The sequence below is a fragment of the Rutidosis leptorrhynchoides genome, chromosome 6, assembly GCF_046630445.1.
Source record: "Rutidosis leptorrhynchoides isolate AG116_Rl617_1_P2 chromosome 6, CSIRO_AGI_Rlap_v1, whole genome shotgun sequence".
In the NCBI taxonomy this organism is placed as follows: domain Eukaryota; kingdom Viridiplantae; phylum Streptophyta; class Magnoliopsida; order Asterales; family Asteraceae; genus Rutidosis; species Rutidosis leptorrhynchoides.
Genome location: NC_092338.1, coordinates 1581856 through 1608438, shown reverse-complemented (window position 1 = coordinate 1608438; position 26583 = coordinate 1581856).

The following is a 26583-nucleotide window of genomic DNA, read 5'->3' as shown; positions in this document are numbered from 1 at the left end:
CAAAAGATAGCTATATTTGAATCCTCGTTCCGTTTTCTCAAGATTTTTATACGTATATCTAGGGTATATGTACCCGTATCATACCCAGCTTCTATACGTATTTACTATTGGTATATAAAAGGACCCGTTCATATACATTATAAACGATTCACAATAGTTGATTACATTGCGAGGTATTTGACCTCTATATGATACATTTTACAAACATTGCATTCGTTTTTAAAAGACAAACTTTCTTTACATCGAAAATTGACAGGCATGCATACCATTTCATAATATCCACTATCCAACTATAAATTGATTTAATAATAATCTTTGATGAACTCAATGACTCGAATGCAACGTTCTTCAAAATATGCTATGAAAGACTCCAAGTAATATCTTTAAAATGAGCAAATGCACAGCGGAAGATTTCTTTAACACCTGAGAATAAACATGCTTTAAAGTGTCAACCAAAAGGTTGGTGAGTTCATTAGTTTATCATAATCATTTATTTCCATCATTTTAATAGACCACAAGAATTTCATTTTCAGTTCTCATAAATATACGTCCCATGCATAGAGACAAAAATAATCATTCATATGGTGAACACCTGATAACCGACATTAACTAGATACATATAAGAATATCCCCTATCATTCCGGGATCCTCCTTCGGACATGATATAAATTTCGAAGTACTAAAGCATCCGGTACTTTGGATGGGGTTTGTTAGGCCCAATAGATCTATCTTTAGGATTCGCGTCAATTAGGGTGTCTGTTCCCTAATTCTTAGATTACCAGACTTAATAAAAAGGGGCATATTCGATTTCGATAATCTAACCATAGAATGTAGTTTCACGTACTTGTGTCTATTTCGTAAAACATTTATAAAAATTGCGCATGTATTCTCAGCCCAAAAATATAAAGGGTAAAAAGGCAAATGAAACTCACCATACTGTATTTCGTAGTAAAAATACATATAACGTCATTGAACAAGTGCAAGGTTGGCCTCGGATTCACGAACCTAAATTAATTATATATATTTATATGTTGGTCAATATTTGTCTAACAAATTAGGTCAAGTCATAGTGTACCACAATCCTAATGCTCGAGACTAATATGCAAAAGTCAACAAAAGTAAATTTGACTCAAAATAATTTCCAAAAATCTATACATGATTAATATATAGTTTAAATATCGTCGTTTTATATTTTTAAATATTTTTAAAAGATTTATTAGAGTAAATAATATAATTTATTTATTAATAAATAAAATTTTATATTAAATTTATATAATAAAATATACTTTTATATATATTAAGTAATAAAATTTATAGAGTTCATTTAATATCATAAAGATAATATGATAGGTATTATTAAAGTAAGTTATTACATGTAGTAAAATATGTTTGTATCACATATTTATTTAATAAAATAATATCTATAATGATAGTAAGTAAAAGTTGTATTATTTTGTAATAATAATTATTATTATAAAAATATCAATATTTATAATTACTAAGATGACATTATGATAAAACGATAATTCTAATTATGATAACTTTAATATTTACGATAATTTTTAATATTATCTTTAAAATAATAATTCTATTTAAAATAATAATAATAATGATATTTTATAGTAACAATGACATTTCTATTAAAATGATAATTTTTGTTAAAATAATAGTTTTAATACTAACGATACTTTTAATAATAATAATAGTAATGATAAAAATAATAAGAACGATAATTTTATCTAAATTAATATCTTATAATATTTTAATTTCATCATGATACTCTTACTCATTATTTCCTAATCGTTTCGTTTAATAGCTTTTAATCGTCTTTTATATCGTGTTCATAATAATGATAATAATAGTAATCAAAATATTTAGGTGTTACAATTATTTGTTTTAATTACACTAATATTAATAATGATAGTTACTATAATATTATTAACGATAATACTAATAATTATCTTAATGATAATATAGTAATAATAATAATAACAATAACAATAACCATTTTTAAATAATGATATATATATATTAATAATGATAATAGTAATAATAATACTAATAATAAAAATGATAATAATAATGATAATTGGATAATAATAATAATAATACTAATTATAACTTTAACGATAATAACGATAGTAATAAAAAAACAATTTTTAATGATAAATCCCTTTTATTGATAAAGATAATAATAATGATAATAATAAGATAAAACTAGAACGACGATAAAAACGACGATAATAATAATCATTTTTAATAAAAATATCGAAAATTTAATTGATTATAACTTCTAATCCGTTCATCGAAACCATTCGATATCTAAAGGAAAAGTTCTTAATTTTTCGCTAGCTTTCCAAGGACATGCATATCTTATACCTTATCTCAACCGCAAGTGTAACTAATTCAAGATTCAACCTAACCTGTCTAAGGGCAATATCAAAAGCATAAGCATGCATAATCCTAAATACTCGAGCACTAGTCAGGGATACACTATTAGTATGTAAAAGTTAAATTATGAGTACTCACGTATCAATATTGAGATTCAATATTGCAGGAAAGGTACGTAGACGCAACGAAAATGATAAACACTATATTGACCTCATGAGCATACCCATGAACCATACTCAATCACCTCCATAGCTATAACTCATAATTTCCTTAATCCTATCCTACTCGAAAAACAATTTCAAAATCACTCGGACAACACTCCGTCGTAATATTTTATGTATACTAATAATATCTTGAAATAATACGGAGTAAATATATATATGTAAATCGATTGAGAGAGTTTAGAGAAAAATATTTTCAAGTTTCTATGAAATAATGAAACCTATTGAATTCTATTTATAATAGATTTTTGAATTATTAAAGTGAATTATTAAAGTATGAATTATTAAAGTGAATTATTAAAGTATGAATTATTAAAGTGAATTATTAAAGTATGAATTATTAAAGTGAATTATTAAAGTATAAATTATTAAAGTATGAATTATTAAAGTTAAAGTAAAGTAAAAATAAAGTAAAGGTAAAGTTTAAGTATAGTAAAAGTATAAAACTATGTACGTATTATACGCGTATAAATATATATAATATTAATTTAAATCGTTATATATATATTTAATAAAATAAAATATAAATATCGTTATCTTTATCATACTAGTTAAGTAATGAGTTGTCAAAAGTGGTTCTAGATATTTATAAAAGTTATATACGTTTTAATAATAAAGTTCTTTTTAAACTGAAAACGTTTTTGTACGTTTGAAACTAAATAGATCAATCGAGTCTTTATGAGATTCAATCTTCCACTATCCTTTGTCTAGTTCTCAATGATTGACAATTTGTTCTTATTTATAAATTACTTTACCATTTTCCGAATATTGTTAAAATGGAAAGATTTCTCAAATCAACGTGGGCCTTTCAACAGAGACTTGTAATCATAATTTAATATATCTGATAATTCAATCATTTGATCTTATCTTCTAATTCCATTGATAAACATTTTGAAACAGATACAATCATATAAAGTATTTAATCTAATATTTTGTTTACGTTTCAAGTTATAATATATATACACATATACATATATAATCATATTCGTTTAATGGTTCGTGAATCGTTGGAACTTGGTTGAGGTTGAATGAATGTATGAACATAGTTTAAAATTCTTGAAATTTAACTTAACAAATATTGCTTATTGTGTCGGAAACATATAAATATTAAAGTTTAAATTTGGTTGGAAATTTCCGGGTTGTCACAGTACCTACCCGTTAAAGAAATTTCATCCCGAAATTTAAGTGGAAAGGTCGTGAATGATAATAAGTATGTTTTCATGATACATACGGGCTGAAAATTAGAGTTTTATCATCAGCGAATAATTTGGATAAACAATCCATTTATATGAAGAGTACGAATGAAGCTAACATAGAAGAGTGAAATGAGTAAGTATAGATTCATCTTATCATTTGACGTAGATATGATTGATTCCCAGATTTCAAGGGATTTGAAGAAAATCTTCTTAATAAGATTTGACTCTCTGGTAATCAAGGAAATTAGGATCCGCTTTAAATGCGATCGTCCATTTTAATTATTCTGTCAGAGATTTTCTTATAAATTCACCTCCTTCATTTCCTTACAACTCACACCTTCTGTTGATGCATTTTATGCAAGTCCCTAGACATCTACCCACGTCCATTGCAGGTACAACAGTTTACAGGCCACCATGATTGCTCATTATTATCCTGTGTTTGTATGTGGTTACAGGAACTGCAGGAACGAGATTTAGATGTTTGACTATGTTAGACTTAGTCAGACGTACGAGTGAAGCCTCACTAGTACGGCTGACAGGCTCATACGCACGGTTGATGCTGAGCTAAGTCACAATTACAACCTAAATGAGAAGACACGAGTAAGTGATCACCCGTATGGCTGATGAAGCCAACTCGTACGAGTGATGAATGAATCGTATGGGTGAGTCAACAGCAGGGGTATATAAAGTCTTATGTTCTTCATTTTAGGTTAAGCCTCTTATTTGTTACACACACTCAGATCTAGTGAGCTCCTCCGATTCTCTCTCAGTCCAAATCACCCATGTGGTGAATAATAGCTCTAGGTGTTGATCTAATCACACTTGATTTAGTTGTGGTTTGACTAAATTAATCAAAAAAAAAAACTTAACCTATTCACTAGAGGGTTTGATTCACTTATTCTGCCATTGTGTGAGTTAAATCTGTTGATTTCTAAGTTCCTAGTCATGTTTCATCACCTTCTATTCTTTCCCCCTCAACTCATATTTTAAAGTATTCATCAATATGCTCCATCCAGCTCTGATTCTCGATATACTTCTAACTTTCATATCGGTCATTCTTCTTTTTCATCTACCGCCGGAAGAATCTATTTACTTCTACTATACTCTTGGGTTTATAGTGTTTCTAGTTTTCCCGTGTCTTTATATTGCTATATGCATCGATATATGGTTTATAATTTCTTGTTTGTCGTTGGGCTTTATATGTTCCCTTATATTTCAAAGTCTCTGCTTCTGTCTTCTATAATCATTATCATTCACAGTTAATGCTCTCTTTTATTTGCTGCAATTTATACCCCAATTTCTATTTCGGAGTTTTGTCCTTTCGTTTCTTCTTCTTGCGATTAAGCACCGCTTGTAATGGTCCAGAATTCACAGATATGAATTTCGGAATGAACATTGTTAATGTTCTAGGAAGGAAATTGTGATGACACGATCTTGACTTGTCAAATTACTAGAATACCTTGGAAAATGCCGAATCATCAAGAAATATTTTCTTGATATTTTAGAGGTTAAATAGAATACAAGAGTCGTATAACATGGCACATGATGATGTTATGATCTGTGAATCATCACGTTCCATTTAGAAACTCAGCATGACTTACTGTAATATAATCACATTGATCAAGTGTCATTATATTATACTAATTCATGCTTCAGTTCTCAACACTACTTCAAAATATTCCTATTTTAAACTTGAATCTTTCAGAATTTAGAAACTAAAATAGTTTCTTTTATGATGTAATACAGATAGCGCAAAGAGGTAAATGATTTCAAATAAGAAAAATTAAGAAAATATCTTCAGAAATATGGAGGATATTTATAATGAAAGATATGATGATATTTTAGAATTTCTAATATCAGAGGATGATGAAGAATATTGTCCGCAGGGGTTTAGAGTCAGGAGCAAGGTATTCGTTAATGACTTCAGCAGGTACTGATATTTTAGAATTTCTAATGTTTATTTTTCCTTGTTCAGATGTCGGATATACCACCTGCTATCATTTTGGGCAGTTCAGACTCGTCAGCTACCTCACCTACTGCTGCTGCTGACACACCGATCCCGTTACCCACCAGTGACCCCGACGCTTCATCCTCCGGAGCTAGCAGTCATGCGCCTGCCCCAATGGGTACTGCAGACGGAGCCCAGGACCTCCCGGAGATTCCAGCTCCACTTGCCCCGGTACCTCAGGAGCCACAGCACCATCCCGGTGGTGTTGTGATTTCCGCGAAATTTGGGGAAGGTCCATTCCGTAATCAGTATCGTCATTGGTGCCGACGCGCGTCTCGTGCCGATCTCGCCTTTTAGATACCGACAGATGATGGTCGCCCGAGGAGAGCCAGTACAGCCACCCGTGCAGCCACCTCCACATGATTCAGATGATCCGTCATCCGACGACACATCCTCAGACGACTCTAGTGGCAAGGATTCCACCGATGACTCCGACGAGGAGGACCCTGGTGATGCACCTGTTCAGCCACCCTCCACCCCGCCGAAGAAGCGGTACCGTTTCGATGGTACCGTCATTCCCGGGATCAATGGAGGTCGAGCATTCACTGACGCATTTGGTCGGCGTCGTAGGGTTACCGCCCGTAAGTGGCTTGTGCCGTATCCTGCTGATCCCTTCATCCGTAAGCCTTATTGCCTTGCAGCCTCTACTTCTGAAGCCAGACCATCTGCACCGCCAGCTCCACCAGCACCACCCGTACCGACTGCACCGCCTGCCCCACCCACTCCCTCTGTCGAGGAACTGATGAGGGAGGTGGAGATCCTCCGTGATCGGGTAACTGAGCTCGAGGACCGGATGTCCCACGTATTGGACATCCTACACCCACCATCACCGTAGGGCTTTTGTTGTAGATTTCATTATGTAATCTAGTTGTAGTTTTATGTTTTACTTATGTATTGTACGAACCTATGCTGATGTATGCAACTTATTATTAATGAATGGAACTTTGCGTTATTTAATTCTTGCACGGTGTTCTATTTACGTTACTGTATGATTCTGTGATATTTGTACCTGGATTTCAATACTTAATAAACATGTGATGTGTTGATTCCATGTTGGTTACCATATACTGTATTATTACTATTAAAATACCGGATTTTGACTTGAGTCAAAATTTTTGTTTAGAACACCATGGCCAACGGACGATCAACATCAACACCTACCGCAGCCCAAATCGAAGAGATGATTGCCGAAAGGGTAGCCGTAGCCATTGCGGAAATGCAACCCCAAGCTCCACCGCCACCGCCACCGCCACCGGTTATTCAACCCATTCGTAATGGGTGCACGTACAAAGAGTTCCAAAGATGCAAACCCCACAACTTCAGTGGAACGGAGGGTCCGGTTGGTCTCACTAGATGGTTCGAGAAATTAGAATCTGTGTTTTGAGTTAGTAAGTGCCCGGAAGCGAATAAAACCAAGTTTGCTTCATGCACTCTGTCTGATGACGCACTAACGTGGTGGAACACGTTGGCTCAAGCAAAAGGTATTGATGAGGCATTTGCTACCCCATGGGAGGAATTCAAAGGGGCCCTGATTGAGGAATATTGCCCTAGGACCAAGATCCAGAAGATGGAGATTGAGTTTATGCAGCTGAAGGTTGTGGGAAACGACCTCGATGGGTACAATCGTAGATATTTGGAACTAGCCCTAATGTGTCCTACCATGGTCACCCCAGAATTCAAGCGTATGGAGAGATATTTGTGGGGACTTCCTATGTCCATTAAGGGAAACGTCACCTCGTCCAAACCACCCAATGTCCCGGAGGCAATGCGCATGGCGCATACTTTAATGAATCAAATTATCATCGATGAACCGGAGAAGGCTAAGTCTGAAGCGGGTAGTAGTGAGAAGCGCAAATGGGATAACAACAGGGGAAAGACCTATGATCAAAACCCGGGGAAACGACATGAGGGTTTCAAAGGAAACAACAACGGCGGAAACCCCAATCCGAACACCAACTCGAACCCAAACTACAAGGGAACCTTACCACAATGCAAGCGGTGCTACAAGCACCATACTGGGTATTGTAACGTTGTTTGTGAAAAGTGCCAACGGACTGGACATATCGGTAAGGACTGCAAGGTCACCACTTTGAATGGGAAGCCGAACCCCAATGGACCGAAAAAGTGCTACGAATGCGGACAAATGGGCCATTTCAGAAATGCGTGCCCCAATAAAAGAAAAGACGGTGGACCACCCCGTGGTAGATCTTTCAACGTTAATGCAAGGGATGCACGCGAGAACTCCGACTTGGTGACAGGTATATTCACTATCAACAATTTATTAGCTTTTTTCCTATTTGATACTGGTGCCGATAGAAGTTATGTATGTAGACACTTTTGCGATAAGATTAATTGGTCGTTAGTCCCGTTAAAGGAAAATATTCTTGTAGAGGTAGCCAATGGAAAACTTGAGAAAGTGGACCATATTAGTCGAGGAACTATTATCAATATAGCTGGTGTAGATTTCGAGATTGATTTGATACCCGTCAAATTGGGAAGTTTTGACGTGATCTTCGGTATGGATTGGTTGACCAAGATAAAGGCTGACATTATCTGTGGAGCTAAAGCTCTTCGTATACCACACGGAGACGGAGAGCCACTGATCATTTACGGAGAGAGATGTACCTCGAAGCTGAACCTCATTAGTTGCGTGAAAGCGCAAAAGATCATGAAGAAAGGACGTCTTGCTGTCCTAGCACATGTGAAAACGGTAGAAACCGAGGTGAAGAGTGTGAACGATGTTCGAATTGTGAACGAGTTTTCCGATGTCTTCCCTGAAGAATTGTCTGGATTATTGCCGCCGAGAGCAGTAGAATTTCAGATCGACTTAGTGCCAGGAGCCGCACCTGTAGCTCGTGCACCTTATCGACTCGCACCTTCCGAGATGCAAGAATTACAGAGTCAACTACAAGAGCTGTTAGATCGAGGATTTATCCAACCAAGTTTCTCGCCTTGGGGCACACCTGTGTTGTTTGTGAAGAAGAAGGATGGATCCTTCCATATGTGTATCGAGTACCGTGAACTCAACAAATTGACAATCAAGAATTGGTATCCTCTTCCCCGAATTGATGATCTTTTTGATCAACTACAAGGATCGAGCGTTTACTCCAAGATCGATTTGCGATCCGGTTATCACCAGTTGAGGGTGAAGAAAAGTGATGTGATGAAGACTGCATTCAGAAATCGTTATGGTCATTATGACTTTCTCGTGATGCCATTCGGTTTAACCAACGCACCTGCCGTGTTCATGGACCTTATGAATCGTGTCTGCAAGCCATACCTGGATAAGTTCGTTATCGTCTTCATAGATGATATCCTCATCTACTCTAAGAGCGAAGAAGAGCATGAGCAACACCTCCGACTAGTGCTTGAACTCTTGAGACAAGAGCAACTTTATGCGAAATTTTCCAAGTGTGAATTTTGGTTGAAGGAAGTCCAGTTTCTGGGTCATTTTGTGAGCGACCAGGGTATCAAAGTTGACCCTGCCAAGATTGAAGCTATTAGCAAGTGGGAGACCCCCACTACACCGACGTATATTCGCCAATTTCTAGGTCTCGTCGGTTACTACCGAAGGTTTATTGAAGGTTTCTCCCTGATTGCGCGTCCTTTGACCGCATTGACTCACAAAGGGAAGAAGTTCATTTGGGAACCCGCACACGAATCAGCATTTCAAACCTTGAAGAAGAAGTTGACCATCGCACCTATCTTATCACTTCCTGAAGGCAGTGACGATTTCGTCGTTTATTGCGATGCTTCGAAGAGTGGTTTTGGTTGTGTACTGATGCAACGCTCAAAGGTTATCGCTTGTGCCTCCCGACAATTGAAGATTCACGAACGAAACTACACTACTCACGATCTCGAACTCGGAGCCATTGTCTTTGCGCTCAAATTGTGGAGACACTATCTTTATGGAACTAAGAGCACTATTTTCACCGATCACAAAAGTCTTCAACACATCTTTGATCAGAAGCAACTGAATATGAGACAGCGTCGATGGATCGAGACGCTAAATGACTATGATTGTGAACTTCGTTATCATCCTGGTAAGGCAAATGTTGTAGCTGACGCTTTAAGCCGAAAGTAGAGGATGGCACCTCTTCGTGTTAGGGTTCTGAACATCACCATCCATTCGAACCTCAACAGCCAGATCTGAGTAGCCCAAGATGAGACTCTCAAGGAGGAGAATATATCTCACGAACATTTGAACATACTTGTCTCTCGATTCGAGGTTAGGGAGTCTGGACTCCGATGTTATGCCGGAAGAATTTGGGTACCTCTTTATGGAGATCTACGGAACCTTATACTTTATGAAGCACACAAATCAAGATATTCGATTCATCCCGGAGCGGGAAAAATGTACCACGATCTTAAGGAACAATATTGGTGGCCGAATCTTAAGAAGGACGTTGCTACTTATGTTGGTAAGTGTTTGACTTGCTCGAAGGTTAAAGCCGAGCATCAGAGGCCCTCTGGATTACTTCAACAACCGGAAATCCCACAATAGAAGTGGGAAAGAATAACAATGGATTTCATTACCAAGCTACCAAAGACGGTGGGCGGACATGATACCATCTGGGTTATTGTTGACCGTCTTACCAAATCTGCACACTTCCTAGCTATGAAGGAAACGGATACGATGGAGAGACTCGCTCAACTATACATCAAATAGGTTGTATCTCGTCATGGTGTACCTTTATCGATCATATCGGATCGCGATCCCCGTTTTGCTTCCAGATTTTGGCGTTCTTTGCAAGAAGCCATGGGAACTCGTCTCGACATGAGTACTGCTTATCACCCCCAGATCGACGGGAAAAGTGAACGAACGATTCAGACCTTGGAAGACATGTTGCGTGCATGTGTCATTGATTTTGGAAAGGCCTGGGAAAGGCATTTGCCGCTAGCCGAATTCTCGTACAACAATAGTTATCTCTCGAGCATTAATGCTGCACCTTTTGAAGCGTTGAATGGCCGCAAGTGCCGATCTCCTATTTGTTGGGCCGAAGTAGGCGAAAAGCAAATCACCGGATCTGAGGTAGTCCACGAAACAACGGAGAAGATTGCTCAGATTCAAGCTAGACTTAAGACTGCCCGCGATCATCAAAAGAGTTATGCTGACAGTAAATGTAAAGACTTTGAATTCAACGTGGGTGACCGTGTAATGTTGAAGGTTGCACCTTGGAAGGGTGTGATTCGTTTTGGAAAATGTGGAAAGTTAAACCCACGATACATTGGTCCTTTTGAAATCTTGGAGCGTGTCGGACCCGTTGCTTACCGTCTGGATCTACCAGCACAATTGAGCTCAGTTCATCCTACCTTCCACGTGTCAAACTTGAAGAAGTGTCTTGCCCCACTAGAACTTATCATACCACTGGAGGAACTTACCATTGACGACAAACTCTACTTCATGGAAGAGCCTGTTGAAATTATGGACCGTGAGGTCAAAACTTTGAAACGCAACAAGATTCCGATCGTCCTAGTACGATGGAATGCCAAACGAGGACCTGAGTTTAATTGGGAACGAGAGGATCAAATGATGCGGAAGTATCCTCACCTTTTCCCGACTCCTCCATCTACCTCAGCTTAAAATTTCGGGACGAAATTTTCTTTAACAGGTGGGTAATGTAACGACCCTGGATTTTCCAACGTTTATTTATTAATAATTATTATTAATACTTATGATTTAATGAATGTATTGTTATACATTTACTTGTTACCATACTTGACTTTAAATGCCCGAAACGTCTTTGTGACACACGTACATTACACGAATAATATATTTAGAATATTATTTACATTCATGATTAAGTTTTATTAATCATTTTAATTAACTAAGGTTATTAGTTAATTACTTGGGCTTTAATTGGATTTATTTGTTAAATACTTGAACTTGGGCTTTGATTAGTGTTAATGGACTAGAGAGCCCACCCTACTTCTTAAATGGACTTGTTAACCCATCACTCATGTAAGTATCACTTTAGAATGAAACTAGTTAGTTTAGTGGATGAAGAATCAAGTTACATTATACTTACAACTAGTTCCCATGTAAACACATCTAATAACCAACTTTTAAGACTTTAACATGCAAGAGACTAGTGGACCAATTTCTTCCCCCTCTCCCCTTGCATAACCATCGGCCTTTGTAGGCCTTTAGAGGAGTTTTAATTTTTTTTTTTTTGACTACTTCATTTACTTGTATTCTCACACACACACTTCACATCAAACTTACATCTTACTTTTCCCTCATTTTTTTCTCTCATCTTTCCTTTATATTTTTGTAAGTAACTTGAGTTTTCTTCTTCTTTTTCTCTTGTAAAAACCGAATCCTATACACATACATCTTCATCATTTACTTGTTTTGATTACTTGTTCTTTGTTGTTATTTTGTTACTTGTTCTTGTTTGTAGATTACTTGTTGTTGTAGTTGTTATTTACTAGTTACAAGAATCAAACTACCAAGTTTAATTCTTCATATTATCTTGTATTTACAAGAACACACAAGAACTAAACTTTCTAGTTTATGTTCTACATTTATTGTTTTAAAAGGATTAAAGTTCATGTGTTGTAAAAACCATACTTGTGAATCATGATTGTAAACTTAAAGTTTACTTTTCTTAAAGATCAAACCTTGGTTTAAATCTTTAAAGTATGAACAACAATGAACTAGTTACTTGTTTATTTAGTTTATTACTTCATTCTTGCACTTTTTAAATTCATGAATCATGTTGTTGTTGGTCAAGTGTTACTAGTTAACTTTGATCTCATTTTTCTTGAACTAAAGTTAACTTTAAAAGTTCAAGAACATGGAAGTATAACTTTTTAGTTATAACTTCATACACTTGTGTTAGATTTAACTTAATAACTTTAGATCTAGACTTTTGGGTCTTGGATCTTCAAGATCTAACTAAGAACTATGTTCTACACCTTAAGATCTTGATTAGTTAGTTTACTTTCAAGTTTGTAGTTTAATATTAGTTTTATAGTTCATGTATGTGTTAAATCTAAGACTTTGATGTAACTTTGGTTCATCAAACTACATACAACACTTAATTGAGTTGTGCTACATGTCTTAGACTTACACAAGTGTTATGATGGTGAAACCTTGGTTAATATGATGCAAACACATCAACGAGTTGTACACTTGAAGCTATATGCATCAAGGATGAGAACCGTGATAAGCATCGAGTATCAAGAAACCCACTGGAACCTACTGTTTACTGTTTCTGGGTCTGATCAGTACTACCTGGGCTGCTGTAAAGATGATTTTCAGTTAGCTCTGTTCGAGTAGATAACTTTTCATTTAGGACTCGTCTTAATCCGAGTTACGGTTTAGGATTTATGGCCCTCCGAGTGTCACTATGTCCTTTTAACGTTGTGCTGAAAATTCTGACCTACTCGCACTTAGACCGTCACCACGGTCAAACGAAGACGAGTTTGCTTCTGGAATTTTTAACACAACTAAAGGACTCATATACGGAGCCATGGCCACTGGTCTCACCTTATTTCAGTAGGTATAGAGGCCGTGGTGACTGACCGAAGTCAGCCTTTGTTTTAAACTCTTTTCATGAACGAAACTTACTTTACACCTTTTGTTTGATGATGAATGATGATGAACTTTATGACCTAATTTACATACATTTAAACCTTTTGGGACGATTTACTGACTTAGTACTATTTGACTTAGGTTGAGAATTTTCCGGACCTACGTACTTGCTTATTTTCCGACTCGACTTTACCACTGTGAGTTATAGCATCCCTTTTTACTTTAACTATTTTGGGAACTGAGTATACATGCGCATTTTACGTTTTACATACTAGGCACGAGTACTTAAACTTTATATATGTGTGGGTTATACAATAGCATAAACATTCCCTTTAGCTCGGTAATGTTTAGTCATTGGTTTTTGAACCGATGAACGCGAATCTAAGATATGGATCCATAGGGTTTGACATCCCCACTCGGGCTAGTCGCGCTAGCATTTAACGAGTGTTTAATACTTCGTATACATACGCACTTGCCAAGTGTACTTTTAGGGGGTTATAAACGTTAAGTTAGTTACCAAGTGCCCACGGTTAAACATATACTTTATCATACTGTTTTGAAACGCTCTTTGTAGCACTGAAATCTCGTGGCCTACCTTACATACTGTTATACTTAAACTATAGCTCACCAACCTTTGTGTTGACGTTTTTAAGCATGTTTTTCTCAGGTGCTTAAGGTTGCTTCCGCTGTTGTACTAGTCTTGCTGTAGACACCCGCGGCTTTAGAGATGTCACTGCATGAATGTTTATCTTGCATTCATAAACATTATTACTTTTGAAACTATGATTTGTAACGACCTAAGGGTCACGCACTATTATATTTGCTTCTGTTCATAGAATCATACTTTGGTTGTTAAACATTGATGTTGGTTAAGACATCACCTTTTATCATGAATGCAAACGTATTTTGAAATAGCATATAGTGTTTGACCTTGTAATGATCCTGTTGTTGATGATTCGTACACGATGGTTTTGTACGGGGCATCACACCTTGCGAGTTGCCCTCGCAAGGCGCAAGCTTGCGTCCTTACGTCTTGCGAACTTGCGACCTTATCTGATCAGATGTTGGATTTTCAGATAAGATTTAGTGAGATTTCTTAGATTTTTGTAGGATAAGATTTTACCCTATTTATAGTATGACCCTAGAACATGTTATTGCACAGTCTCATAAAAATTCCATCCTTGTGCAATTCATTGATTAAAAGCACTTTAAGGTACTAATTTAAGCATTTTTATTCACTAATTATAGTATTTATTATTTATTATTTGTTTGTATGATAATTATTTTTAATTAGTTTGTTATTTACAGTTAATCTCAGTTAATATCCATGGACAGAAGAGCTAGAGCTTCACACCGACCATCACAAGGAGAGTCATCACAACAAGTTACTGAAAGACGACGACTATTAGCCGACCGTCCCATTCTTCCTGGTATTAACGTTGTTGCTCAAGGTGGTTTTTCCGCGTACTGGCGGGGAATAGATGCTGGAGCTTTTCTATATCGTCAAGTTAATGAGTACTATCCCAGACTTGTTAGGGAATTCTATGCTAACTATGTGTTTGATCCACGTAAACTAAAATGTGTTCACGTGAACATGTTTGGTTATTCCTACGATTGGACGTTGGAGGAGTTTGGTGAGATTCTGGATATTCCAGATGGAGATTTCAAGTTTTTCAGTCTTAGCAAGGATGTGAAAAAGGCCCCGAGGAGGTCAGCTGTAACGACCCGGATTTTTCCGATCATTTTATACCTATGAGATTAATATTTACATAAATTAAACCTTACCAACATGATAAGTAATCTAAATTGTTGAGATTTATGTTTTTAAAAAGAGTTTTACACAACGTTTGACCGTCCAATTTGACCGATGATATCACGAACTATATAACAAACGATAATTATACGTTTGTGTATATATATGTATTTATATATATTTAACATGATCTAAGAATGGTTTAACATCTTATTGTGTACTAATAACAATAAGTTATAAGTATACTTTGAGACTACTAACTTAAGTTTTCAAAATGATAACTATACGTAACGTTATTTGACATATATACCTTTAACCTATAATACTTATACAAGTATCGTATAAATATGTATTTAATCACTTTTAAAGGGCTTATATACATAAAACAATATAAGTATATTTACAAAAGATAGCTATATTTGAATCCTCGTTCCGTTTTCTCAAGATTTTTATACGTATATCTAGGGTATATGTACCCGTATCATACCCAGCTTCTATACGTATTTACTATTGGTATATAAAAGGACCCGTTCATATACATTATAAACGATTCACAATAGTTGATTACATTGCGAGGTATTTGACCTCTATATGATACATTTTACAAACATTGCATTCGTTTTTAAAAGACAAACTTTCTTTACATCGAAAATTGACAGGCATGCATACCATTTCATAATATCCACTATCCAACTATAAATTGATTTAATAATAATCTTTGATGAACTCAATGACTCGAATGCAACGTTCTTCGAAATATGCTATGAAAGACTCCAAGTAATATCTTTAAAATGAGCAAATGCACAGCGGAAGATTTCTTTAACACCTGAGAATAAACATGCTTTAAAGTGTCAACCAAAAGGTTGGTGAGTTCATTAGTTTATCATAATCATTTATTTCCATCATTTTAATAGACCACAAGAATTTCATTTTCAGCTCTCATAAATATACGTCCTATGCATAGAGACAAAAATAATCATTCATATGGTGAACACCTGGTAACCGACATTAACTAGATATATATAAGAATATCCCCTATCATTTCGGGATCCTCCTTCGGACATGATATAAATTTCGAAGTACTAAAGCATCCGGTACTTTGGATGGGGTTTGTTAGGCCCAATAGATCTATCTTTAGGATTCGCGTCAATTAGGGTGTCTGTTCCCTAATTCTTAGATTACCAGACTTAATAAAAAGGGGCATATTCGATTTCGATAATTCAACCATAGAATGTAGTTTCACGTACTTGTGTCTATTTCGTAAAACATTTATAAAAGTTGCGCATGTATTCTCAGCCCAAAAATATAAAGGGTAAAAAGGCAAATGAAACTCACCATACTGTATTTCGTAGTAAAAATACATATAACGTCATTGAACAAGTGCAAGGTTGGCCTCGGATTCACGAACCTAAATTAATTATATATATTTATATGTTGGTCAATATTTGTCTAACAAATTAGGTCAAGTCATAGTGTACCACAATCCTAATGCTCGAGACTAATATGCAAAAGTCAACAAAAGTAAATTTGACTCAAAATAATTTCCAAAAATCTATACATGATTAATATATAGTTTAAATATCGTCGTTTTATATTTTTAAATATTTTTAAAAGATTTATTAGAGTAAATAATATAATTTATTTATTAATAAATAAAATTTTATATTAAATTTATATAATAAAATATACTTTTATATATATTAAGTAATAAAATTTATAGGGTTCATTTAATATCATAAAGATAATATGATAGGTGTTATTAAAGTAAGTTATTACACGTAGTAAAATATGTTTGTATCACATATTTATTTGATAAAATAATATCTATAATGATAGTAAGTAAAAGTTATATTATTTTGTAATAATAATAATTATTATAAAAATAGCAATATTTATAATTACTAAGATGACATTATGATAAAACGATAATTCTAATTATGATAACTTTAATATTTACGATAATTTTTAATATTATCTTTAAAATAATAATTCTATTTAAAATAATAATAATAATGATATTTTATAGTAACAATGACATTTTTATTAAAATGATAATTTTTGTTAAAATGATAGTTTTAATACTAACGATACTTTTAATAATAATAGTAATGATAAAAATAATAAGAACGATAATTTTATCTAAATTAATATCTTATAATATTTTAATTTCATCATGATACTCTTACTCATTATTTCCTAATCGTTTCGTTTAATAGCTTTTAATCGTCTTTTATATCGTGTTCACAATAATGATAATAATAGTAATCAAAATATTTAGGTGTTACAATTATTTGTTTTAATTACACTAATATTAATAATGATAGTTACTATAATATTATTAACGATAATACTAATAATTATCTTAATGATAATATAGTAATAATAATAATAACAATAACAATAACCATTTTTAAATAATGATATATATATATTAATAATGATAATAATAATATAATACTAATAATAATAATAATAATAATAATAATAATGATAATTGGATAATAATAATAATACTAATTATAACTTTAACGATAATAACGATAGTAATAAAAAAACAATTTTTAATGATAAATTCCTTTTATTGATAAAGATAATAATAATGATAATAATAAGATAAAACTAGAACGACGATAAAAACGACGATAATAATAATCATTTTTAATAAAAATATCGAAAATTCAATTGATTATAACTTCTAATCCGTTCATCGAAACCATTCGATATCTAAAGGAAAAGTTCTTAATTTTTCGCTAGCTTTCCAAAGACATGCATATCTTATACCTTATCTCAACCGCAAGTGTAACTAATTCAAGATTCAACCTAACCTGTCTAAGGGTAATATCAAAAGTACAAGCATGCATAATCCTAAATACTCGAGCACTAGTCAGGGATACACTATTAGTATGTAAAAGTTAAATTATGAGTACTCACGTATCAATATTGAGATTCAATATTGCAGGAAAGGTACGTAGACGCAACGGAAATGATAAACACTATATTGACCTCACGAGCATACCCATGAACCATACTCAATCACCTCCATAGCTATAACCCATAATTTCCTTAATCCTATCCTACTCGAAAAACAATTTCGAAATCACTCGGACAACACTCCGTCGTAATATTTTATGTATACTAATAATATCTTGAAATAATACGGAGTAAATATATATATGTAAATCGATTGAGTGAGTTTAGAGAAAAATATTTTCAAGTTTCTATGAAATAATGAAACCTATTGAATTCTATTTATAATAGATTTTTAAATTATTAAAGTGAATTATTAAAGTATGAATTATTAAAGAGAATTATTAAAGTATGAATTATTAAAGCGAATTATTAAAGTATGAATTATTAAAGTGAATTATTAAAGTATAAATTATTAAAGTATGAATTATTAAAGTTAAAGTAAAGTAAAAATAAAGTAAAGGTAAAGTTTAAGTATAGTAAAAGTATAAAACTATGTACGTATTATACGCGTATAAATATATATAATATTAATTTAAATCGTTATATATATTTAATAAAATAAAATATAAGTATCGTTATCTTTATCATACTAGTTAAGTAATGAGTTGTCAAAAGTGGTTCTAGATATTTATAAAAGTTATATACGTTTTAATAATAAAGTTCTTTTTAAACTGAAAACGTTTTTGTACGTTTGAAACTAAATAGATCAATCGAGTCTTTATGAGATTCAATCTTCCACTATCCTTTGTCTAGTTCTCAATGATTGACAATTTGTTCTTATTTATAAATTACTTTACCATTTCCCGAATATTGTTAAAATGGAAAGATTTCTCAAATCAACGTGGGCCTTTCAACAGAGACTTGTAATCATAATTTAATATATCTGATAATTCAATCATTTGATCTTATCTTCTAATTCCATTGATAAACATTTTGAAACAGATACTATCATATAAAGTATTTAATCTAATATTTTGTTTACGTTTCAAGTTATAATATATATACACATATACATATATAATCATATTCGTTTAATGGTTCGTGAATCGTTGGAACTTGGTCGAGGTTGAATGAATGTATGAACATAGTTTAAAATTCTTGAAATTTAACTTAACAAATATTGCTTATTGTGTCGGAAACATATAAAGATTAAAGTTTAAATTTGGTTGGAATTTTCCGGGTTGTCACAGTATATACACATCACAATCACTTTATTAGCAGCCATGAGTCAGCCAATTTTGGATCTTAGCATGCATGATTAATCAATTTGGCATATTACAAGACTTTTGCACAATATTACAAATTTATACATCTTTTCACCACCATTTATACTCCATTCCATTTTCATTTTTACTACACATTTTCTCTAACCAAAAATACACTCTTAGGAACCTTAAGTGTTCTTCACAATCTCAGCAAATAACCATGAAGATCTAGCTTCAAAAACAACCCTTAATCATCATAAGAAAATCCATTCAAGAACACTTCAAAAATCCTTCCAAGTAAACAAGTTTACTTCCAACCTTTCAATCCAACTCCACCACTCTTTTGATTCTAAGATTTTTCTTATCTTTTACAGTAACTTTGTCCAAGTAACTTGAGGTAGTAACCTTGTTCATAACTTTATTCGATTCATATTTATATAGCTATCCTATTTTGTGTTGTAAAATTTTAACAACAAGAACATAGTTTGAATGATTTCAAACTTGTTTGCAAACTAAATAGATCCTTCTAACTTAACTTTTAAAACACTTCAAGACCTGTAATATATCATAATGATATGCTAACTTAACAAGATATAACTTGGTTTTACAAAGAACATCTTAAAAACTGAATCTACGTCGTCGGAGTGCAACCGGTGCTGTTTTGGGTTGGATAATTAAAAACCATCTTAAGCTTTGAATTGGAAGTTTATGTTCTGGAAAAATGATATTTCCTATGAATATGTTAACACATAAAAATTTCATGGTTTAACTCAAAGTGTAAGTATTTTTAGAAAAATGATCATTAAATGTTGTTTTTATGATGGAAAATGATCACTTTCATAAGTTTCACCAAAGTTTGACCTATAACCTGTGATTTCGAATACAACCTAAGGTATTTTCAGTTCATATTCTTAAAATTTGACTCGATCCAAGGAAGTGGCAAGTTGAACCAACAAAAACGGAGTTGTAATGAAGAAACTACGACTAAAACAAGATCGGGTATCCGAAGCTAGTTTAGCTACGAAAATATTTGGAGAAAAATTAAATTAATCATATATTTTTAATTAATATGATATTTTATATATATTTACTTATGATTTGATTTTATATATTTCAGGACCACCCGTAAACAACACGAGAAGATTAATCATAAGACCTCATGATTGTACGCAACACGTCATTTGACAACACGGTACTTTATGTACGCAACACGTCACTTGACAACATGGTACCATGGGTCGAGATTAATTCTGATCAATACGAATACGATGGGGTCTTTATTTATTTTATTTAAGCAACTAATTGTGGACCACTAACATCGGACTGCTAACTACGGACTAAGAAAATATTAAAAGTATTAAAAGTATATATATATATATATATATATATATATATATATATATATATATATATATAACGATTACTTAAAAAGAAAATATGTTGATATATTATATATATGATTAGGTTCGTGATATCTATCGGAGACCAAGTCGTGATAAATACCTTCAAGGCAAAAGTGAGTATATAGTCCCACTTTTAAACTCTAAATATTTCGGGATGAGAATACATGCATTTTATGATTTACGTTATGGACACAAGTGATTAAAAATATATATTCTACGTTGAGTTGTACCACTGGCATACTTCCCTGTAACTTGGTAACTACTATTTACATGCGGTATTGTAAACGCGAATCCTGTTGATAGATCTATCGGGCCTGACAACCCCAACCGGACTGGACAACCAGTATTCAACGGTTGCACAGTACTTCGTTTCGGTGACTACACTTGGTACGGTGTGGTAAGATTTCATAATAAAGGGAATATGCGACGTTGATTAAATGTTAAGTATGGTTATCAAGTGCTCAACAACTTAGAATATTTTTATTAAAGCGTTTATATATGAAATCTTGTGGTCTATATTTATAACGCTGCCGGCATTAAACCTATATCTCACCAACTTTATGTTGACGTTTTAAGCATGTTTATTCTCAGGTGATAACTAAAAGCTTCCGCTGCAACATGTTGAATTTAAGCAAGATCTTGAGTATGCATATTTTTGTCAAAAATAAAACTGCATATTGGAGGATTTGTAATGTAAAATATGTTGGAAGTCGTATTGTTATTATCACATGTAAAGTTTGTAAGTCTAAGATTATCGCTAAACGATAATCATTATTATCTTGTTTAAACCTTGTATTTGTAATAAAAGTTATGGTTTGTATTGTAAAAACGAATGCAGTTTTTGAAAAACGTCGCATATAGAGGTCAATACCTCGCGATGAAATCATATGTTATTGTATTCGTCCTTATGGTTAAGGTCGGGTTATGACATCAGCTACAGGAAATTCATTCTTCGCTTCTGAGTTTGTTTCGAGACTATGTAAACCTGGTTTTTACATGCCAAACAGTGGTCCTGTCATTATCAGGGAGGAAGATTGATGTTATGCGAGGCGTATATGAAATAGCTTATATTTTACTAGGAAATACTATTAAATATGATACAATTTTACACAAGATATTTATTTATTTATAGAATGGATATAACTAAACCTTGCTACAACACTTATAGGCAGTGTACATAATCGTACAGTAGTGTAGTTTTTAGTAAGTCCGGTTCGTTCCACAGGGAAATCTTTTAAACAAAGCTTAACGCTATATTAGTTTTAATTAATAAAAATACAAATATATATAAGTAATATTATTATTATAAAAAGGGGGTTTTTACTATTTAATGACCGGTTTGTCGATTTTTAAAACTTTTAGTCGTAGTTAAAACCTAATGTAAAATATTAAATAAATAAAAGACTTAATTTAAAGCGTAAAATAAATAACGATAATGAAATTGCAATAAATAAAAGTGCGATAATTAAAAAGTGCGATAATTAAAAGTGCAATTAAATACAATGACAATAAATAAAAATGTGATAATTAGAAGTGCAATTAAATATGAAAATAAAGGAATTATATATGAAATAAAAGAATTATGCTTATTTAAACTTCCGTAATCATGATGTTTAACGTGTTGATTTTAGTTTATTCCCATGGGTTAATTGTTCTTTGTCCTGGATTATTCAATATGTCCGTCTGGTTTTTGTCCATAACAGTCCATCAGTCATAAACATAAAGTGCGAGTGTCCTCGTCAAATTATCCTTATACCCGAAGTTAAATATTTCAACTAATTGGGGACTTAAACTGTAACAAGGTCTTAATACTTTGTTTAATAATTACACCAGGATATCGACTGCGTGTAATCCAAGGTTTTAATACTTTGTTATCAATTATGCCAAGTGTCCTTGTACATAATTTCACCCCTGTTTTAATAATTCCATAGACTATTAATTCATTCCCGTGTCCGGTTAAATGAACGATTATTCGTACATATAAATATCCCGCCCATCGTGTCCGATCGAGTGTATATGGTTATTTATAGGGACGTCCAATTGTAAATCTTTATATTAAAATTAACAAACAATCATTTAGTTAAACAAATATAAAGCCCATTAATAGCCCATAGTCTAATTTCCACAAGTGTCGTTCTTTTGTCCAAACCCCGATTATGGTACAAAGCCCAATTACTCAATTTTAATATTTTTAGTCAAACATCACAATTACTTCGGCATTAAATAAGCATAATAATAACTTAGCTACGAGACATTAATGAAAATAACATAAACATAACTTACAGTGGGTGTTATTAGCGTAGTGGTACACGGACAAAGTTTCGACTTACAAAACCTTAAAACATTCGACTAATCGATCCTTATTATTATCACTAACTTAAAATTAAAATTACAAATTGAGATTACGATTTGGAGTGATACTTGATACATAAAAATGGGGAAAGAAAAATATCTATAAAATATAAAAGGTATATATAAATCATCGAAATGCATGTTCTTTTATAGGCAGAGAGTGCTCCGCGAGTGTGGCCTTTTTGGGCTTTCAAACTCCGCGAGTGCGAAGGTCGTGATTCCAGCTCATCCAAGTTTGGATCTTAGTCTGCCGACGGATTTTATTATAAATATAATATAAATATATAATTTATATAATTAATTATATATTATATTATATTTATATACATAATTAATTTATAATTTCCGATCCGTTGCGTCGTACGTTGAAAGCTGGTTCATGTCTCGGTTTCGGATTTTCGAACGTCCTTTCGTATAATTTAATATCTTGTACTTTGCATTTTGCGGCTTGTACTCTTGTAATTTTGAGACGTTTCTCATCAATAATTGGAACCACTTTGATTGTACTTTGTACTTTTGAGCTTTTTGGTCGTTTGCGTCTTCAATTCATCGCATCTGTCTTTTGTCTTCACCTTTTATTATTTAAACTAATATCACTAGTAAATAGAACAATTGCAACTAAAAGCTTGTCTTTCTTGAGGGAAAATGCTATGAAATATATGTTTTTTTTAGCATTATCAAATATTCCCACACTTGAGCGTTGCTTGTCCTCAAGCAATATAGTCTTGAAATATACTAGAATCACTTCTTTATTCTTCACACTTTGTACATCAGTGATTTCTATACGGCGGTATAAACAATGGTAGTAACGATGTGGTTTACAGTCCCACATGACTATAAAAGTTTAGATCCATTAAGGAAATTGGATCTTTATGAAAACATTTGATCTTTTGAAAATTAAATCTAGCTTTTACCCTATATAAGTTTTCCGGGATAACCCTTCACCGGTGTTTGCAAATTCTTTTTGTGGTTTGGTGGGTTTCATATTTGAAATTTTTAGCTCAAAACTTAAGGTTTTGTGTCACCCACTTGCTAACCTTGTATTGGGAAAGCAACACGTCCAGTATACTTGCTCCGTATATTACCTTTCGGTAAACTACCATCCGGTTGTAAAGGAAAGCGTTGAACAAGCAACTGTTAAGGCAATGTCCCCTGACATGCTTTTAATTATGGTCTATAATGTATCGGATGCAATTACTATCCTTTGTAGGAGCAATAGTAAAGCTCACCCTTATAATTTTTCGGTCTGGCACAAGGTCCTGTCTTTGACCATGCTATGCAACCACCGTTCTTACGGTTGACACCCGATTTGGTTCAGGTAACCTATTGAATTCCAGGTGAATTCCTAGGATTTTACGTTCAATGGTAATGAACGCATTGAAAATGGGTTTTCAGAAAACAAATCGGTTTATAATTTTGATCAAAATATTTTCTCGTTCAAGCTCGAGTTTAGATATCATCGAATTCCATGAGTTTGTAATTCTCAATCTTTAAGGTCCATCTCTAGGATTGAGTAATATCAGGCTTAAAAGCTGATTTTTGATCTTTTAAGGAGATTATCCTTTCTGGGGATCTGATTCATTAGTCTTATCCAGCTAATTTACACGGCGTCCTCCTCATTTTACAAGACAGATCCTCTCATAGTTAGGATAAGTTTGACCACTTGGCGACTCTGTTTTATGCTGAGGTCCGTGGATTTCCTGCTGATTTTAGTGATGATTTTTCTAGATTTTTCGTCAACCTACAGCTGGTCTGGACGACAACTTCATGACCTAAATCAAGAAGCGCGTTTCTTTTTCGGAAGACTTTACTTCTTTTTAATGATGGAATTGATTCATCGTGTAGATCCATCTTTCTTTCAAATATATTACAGTAAATCGGGTAAAACTGATTAAAATCGTCCAAAACATAAGTATCTTCAGTTATTTGTTACAAAAATATGTGACTTATGTTTTAAATAACTTGGTAAATTTTCCCACACTTGGCTTTTATTTTCTTTTATTTGCCTTTTTATTGCCCTCTATTCTATTTTAAATGAATTCTAACATTTTGGTTTATTTCTCAATTTATGTCCTTTCCGAGGTAACAATAATTTCGGTGTTAACACCTAGTTTTATCGTTCATAAATATGTATAAACATGATTTTGAATTCATTTAATTGAAAATTTTGAAAAATTTTACTAGAAGTGGGTAGTCAGTATATAAGACTAGGGCTGTTCTTTGTTATCAGAGAGCACTAGATTCTAATACAACTACTACGTTACTAGTATTTTTAATGGTAACCAAGTGTTTAAGTTAAAAATTTTAAAAATCCGAAAGAATTTAACCCCTTCCCACACTTAAGATCTTGCAATGCCCTCATTTGCAAGAAATCAGTAACAATTTAAATTATTGAGGGTGATTAGCGTAGAAAAATAATTAAATTTTACCAAAATTTCCAAACATATTGGCGTTTGTTTGCTGAATGATAAATGGTGCACATTATTTGTTCATTCCGTCTGTTGGTACATCACATTTGTTTTTTCGTTTCGTCGTCAAAATTAATAGCTTTTGCTGAACTTAATGCCAGTCTTTGAAAATGCGCTGTTTTACCCTGTTTTGTACATGAGATAAACTACAAACACATATATACATATTTTTGAAGTTGGGTTTTTACACCACATTCAAAAATTATTAAAATCTAATAAAGTTAGAAAATTATAAAAGCTATTATAATAATAAAATAAGAAATAAGAAATAATAAAATTAAGAATTAGTAACATTACAATAAAATAAACAAAAATAGAAAATTACGGATGAGGAGGATGGTTCCAGTATGGGTCCTAAGCGTATCCATAGATGCTATAAAATGCTTGGGCTGGGTCATATGTAGGATATGGTGGTCGGCTCTCTAATGTCCAAGGAGCAAATTCAGGCATAACGGTAGGAATGTAGTTTCTACCTACGTGTGTACAATGACTTATGATTTGGCTTTGATGATACTGCCAATCTTGAAATGCTTTTTGTCTAGCCATTTCATATTCGTGTCGAGACATAAAAATTTGCATTTCCGTCATTGGATTACCCCCTCCCGGTTGACCTTGTTGGTGATCTCTCTCAACCTGTGGATGCCTGCCATCATAACGTGCTGCCGCGTTGTTTCGTTTTTTTAAGACCTTAGCACCATGATAAACATGCAAATCTATTCTATCGCGGGGTTCTGGTTCTGCCATTAATATTCCCCCCCCCCCCTGACTTCTATCCACACCGAGATATTCAGCAATTAAAGTAATAAATATACCACCTCCTATTATGCTACCACGCCTCATACCCCTAACCATAGTCAATAAATAATAACCCACACAAAAAGGTATACTTACAGCGCTCTGTGGATCTCGAATACACATGTGGTAAAACAAATCCTGTTCATTTACCTTTTCCTTATTCTTACCTCGTTGTGTAATCGAATTGGCTAAAAACTTATGGATTACTCTTAATTCAGCTCTATCAATATCAAGATAAGAGTATAATCCCCCCTGGAATCGGCGATGGCTAGTCATCCTAC